The following is a 4,380-nucleotide window of genomic DNA, read 5'->3' on the forward strand; positions in this document are numbered from 1 at the left end:
GAATACCGGAGGGCAAGGGAGCGTCGGTGGATGAGCCTGCTGGGAACGCGAGGAGGATGTGAGAGCCTGAACAAGAGAAACGGTTAGGTCTGCAGCACCGGAATGTGGACCCTATGGAGACCTGAGTTGTCGGGTCACAACGATACGTGATTTTGTATTGCTCATTTTTTTTTTTTTGTCTGCGTAGTACGATCTATGTTACTCAATACCGGGATACGAATTATCTAATGATTATCTCCAAATCAGTGGTCGGGTAAATTCAGTCGCACGTTAATGCGGTTGTAAGACAATTGCGGCTCGGTTGTGACGATAACTGTATCCTTCGGCGAAACGGAATGGCCATTGTATTATCTGATGAAGCTGAGAATACATCAGCGAAACGTCTGAAGTTATTTAACTTTTATATATATATATATATATATATATATATATATATATATATATATATATATATATATATATATATATATATATATATATATATATATATATATATATATATATACCGGGTGTTCCGAAAAAAGTGTCACGATTTTAGTCACGTGCGATTTCCGTAAAAATTGTCCGAAATAGTTTGGCTTAAGATATGTTGCTCACAACCCTTGTCGATTTTGGTGGACAAAACGGTTCACCAAAATCTACGATGGTTTTCTCGCCAGAACAAAAAATCAAAATCGTCCGATTATGGTTCGAGACGAAATCGTACGTCACCGTCCGCCGCCGACTTCGACGCGAGTGTGACATGGAAACTCGAGATCTGCCCTGCAACAAACTCATTGCAAGGTTTGTTAACCATTTTGAGACAACAGGTTCAGTCCTGAATACTCACAGGGGCAGCAGCGGCAGGCCAGCATCGGTTTCAAAGTCCCCAGAGACCATCGCGGCCGTGCGAAATTCCGTCATTGCCAGTCCCAAGAAGTCGCTCCGTCGACGCTCTCAACAGCTCGGACTTGCTAAAACCAGCGTAAGACGCATCCTATGCGACGAGCTAAAACTGTCATCGTACATAATATCCACCAGACATAAGATGACGGATCGGGACAGGCAAAAGCGGCAAGTCATGTGTCAATGGATCTCCAACAAGATGGAGAGGAACGCGCGGTGGGTGAACCGAGTCTGGTTCTCAGACGAGGCTCACTTCCACCTGAACGGTGCGGTGAACAACCACAACAACACTTTCTGGGGTAACTCACCACCGGAAGAAGTAACGGAGAAGCAGCTGAAGGGCCCGAAGGTCACTGCCTTTGTGGCCTACAACGCCACTCACGGCCTCCTCGGTCCCTACTGGTTCGAAGAAGATGGCCGGACCGTCACCATCAATGGCGAGCGCTACCGCGAGGTCATCCGGGAATTCTACGCGGATCTGACCGATATGCTCACCGATAACCAACTGCAACAGGCATGGTTCATGCAAGACGGAGCTCCGCCTCACACTGCGCGTGAGAGTATCGAATGCCTTAAGGAGCTGTTCAACGCTCGCCTCATGTCTCTCGGCACCGCCCATGAGTGGGCTCCCCACAGCCCTGATCTCAACCCGCTAGACTTTTGGCTGTGGGGGGCTGCCAAGGACACTGTGTACGCAGGCAAGCCCAAGACACTGGTCCAGCTTAAGCAGAACGTCGAAAGATACCTGCATCAAGTCGGTCCCGAGACTGACGAAAGTCGCTGAGAGTTTCCAGGCCAGAATCAAGGCGTGTCTCAACCGCGGTGGTGCCCATATCGAGAACGTGAACTACAAGAAGTTCGCGTAAACTTGTGATCGCAGGAACTCCTCTGCCCTCTGGCAAGGAGTTATAGCACTGATACGAGAGTAACCTTGTTGAAAAACGACAAACGTGAGCTTTCATATGGTGTATGTTTTAATGCGTTAATACTTGTCAAGCGTTTATAATACACGTTTGAAACTGTGACACTTTTTTCGGAACCTGTATATATATATATATATATGTATATATATATATATATATATATATATATATATATATATATATATATATATATATGTATATATATATATATATATATATATATATATATATATATATATATATATATATATATATATATATATGTTACAGGGAGTTTGAGAAATCCGTGAATTTGCAAACTCCCTAGGGAGTTTACAAATTCACTAGGGAGTTTGCAAACTCATTGACCGGTCAGGGAGTTTGAGAAATTCCAGAGCGATTGGGCCAAATAAAGTCAAGTGTGTAAGATGAGGGTGGCATATACGTGCCGTCCGTGATGGAAAAACAAAGGCGGTTAGTGGTACGGCCTACATAACCGTCGCACGCTGACAAAAAGCTTACAGATCCTTAATTGTTTTACCGAAAAAAAAAATACTACTCGCGGCTATGCAGGGCTGGGAAATCTCTCATACTTTCATACCCCAGTAGGTAGCAGATATCGCTTTATTGTTCCATCAATTGTAGCAAAATCAACATTTCTCTCTTCCGTACATCATAAAGAAAAATACAATAAAAACATCAAAATTCGCACATTTTTAAAATAGAGGTACCACCAGCCAGTGATCTCGTCGGCGAATAAGAACAAAACATCTGTAAGACTAACACAAGTTCAAAACGTCAGCTTTGTGCTCCATTTTATGACGAATCTGGCGGCTCTAGCAGTTTCCATTGTAGCATCACTAATTCTTCATACTCTGAGTCGTGTAACAAAAGGTATCTGCTACGCCTTTTTATGCGCTATCTTTCTTATGAATATTGCAAAAAGGAGTTTCATTATTTGTGAAATATTCAAATGACATATTTACGAAACAAAACAAATTGTTTTTAAAAGGGCATTGTTCAATGATCAGTAAAAATACGAAAGAATCAACTCATTCTGCCCATGGCATCTCTAAAAAGCCATCTTTTATGATACAGTGTCCTGCAACGTCTTTAATCCTTTTTGATGACGTCACACACAATTTTATTCAGTTTTCAATGTATTTTATTGTTAAAATCATACTGTTTTGAATCAAATTCGAGTTTTAAAGAACTATTGAACATTTTTTGTAAGTTTTATTAAGAAATCTTGTCAAAAATATACAAATTACGTCATTGCTGTTTGTGTATTTTGTTGATGCATTGTTTCTGGCGCATTAGAGACAATTCTAGTTGTCGTTTCGCGTGGATAGTTCAGTTGAGTTTGATGAGTCAGAGTGTTTCTGGGTGTTTTTGAATTATTTCAGCTATTTTAGCTTTTATTTTGCCTCTATTTTAGGAAAGTGGGATATTCCAGGCCTATTTTCAAGTGTTGCAATGACAACTGTCCCTAAAGCGGCGTGCAGTACACAGTTAAAGAGTAGCCGCCCAGCACGCCAAGCAAGATGTGTGAAGATATAGGGAGATACCTATGATCGAATTTGCGCAGAAGGTGAGATCTGATTGAAATATTGATCAAGTAACGCCCAGAAAAGAATTTTTTATTTACTTCTTTACATGTTCAATTATTGTATCAACTCTAAATATTGATTGGTGGCAACTGGCAACTTTTGTACAGCGGGTTCGGCATGCACAATGATTGTAAATTGTTGACCAGACTGAGTAGCAAAATCAACCTGATTTCTTTCAAATACTTTCTACCTGAGTAGGCTGATACCATCTGAATCCTGAAGTTGCTGGAATGCTGAAAGGAAAATTATAGGGCTCACTGGAGCTCTCTGGTGCTCTCAGGTGGTGCTGGAACTTGCCCTGAGAAAGCCCTACAGCACCTTATTTTGATATTTGTATGCTTTTTTAAACCTGAGTAGTGAGTACCTACAAAGAGTAAAAAACAAGAAAAAGAACATTCACAGGGGGCATAAGCAAGACACTGTATCTGTTTTTGTTTGTGCAACCAACTAAATAAAAACATTCAAAGCTCAATTTGACAATAGATAGAAAATGAAAGTGGAAAGCTCTGTCCAGAATGTTGATTACTTGTAAAATCATTTTCTCTAGCAGAAATGATGTGAGGAACATTTGTGGCAATGTAGCTAATAAAGAGTTTCTCGTAATATCTGGTATGTAGCAGATTCAGCATTTTTCCCAGCCCTGCGGCTATGTAAAGGGGAGGTTCGGAGCAACGTGCTCCTCCGTTCCGTCGTTTCCATCATCAGGAATCAGGATACTGAAATCCTTCTCCTCCACGCCGAACCTCCCCCCCCCACTCCGGGCTGGACAGGCACCTTTATCTCATGTGGGCTGCTCCCTTGGAGCGGCACCGCTGCTCCCGAGGGAGCGCACCCCGTAGCTGGGTGCAGAGAGTGCTTGGGGGGCTGGTCGGCCTGTCCATCCGGACGGGCTCAGCCCCGGCGACTCTGTAGGGTGTCTGCCCAGACCAATTACCGGGGTTACATGAGCGATCCGTTCCAAATACGCACTACGTTAATGCGCA

The 4,380-nt window shown here is 42.5% G+C and overlaps 1 long non-coding RNA gene across 1 annotated transcript; it reads right to left on the bottom strand.

Annotated features, from left to right (window-relative positions):
- Nucleotides 1-677: 677 nt before the first annotated feature.
- On the bottom strand, nucleotides 678-1,648 carry LOC122376495. The gene is made up of 2 exons (XR_006255648.1): nucleotides 1,194-1,648; nucleotides 678-953 (listed from the first exon to the last, which is right to left on the bottom strand). It is a non-coding gene; the product is annotated as an uncharacterized LOC122376495 (long non-coding RNA).
- Between the last annotated feature and the right edge of the window lie 2,732 nt (nucleotides 1,649-4,380).

This window comes from Amphibalanus amphitrite, unplaced genomic scaffold, assembly GCF_019059575.1.
Source record: "Amphibalanus amphitrite isolate SeventyFive unplaced genomic scaffold, NRLGWU_Aamphi_draft 002167F_arrow, whole genome shotgun sequence".
In the NCBI taxonomy this organism is placed as follows: Eukaryota; Metazoa; Arthropoda; class Thecostraca; order Balanomorpha; family Balanidae; genus Amphibalanus; species Amphibalanus amphitrite.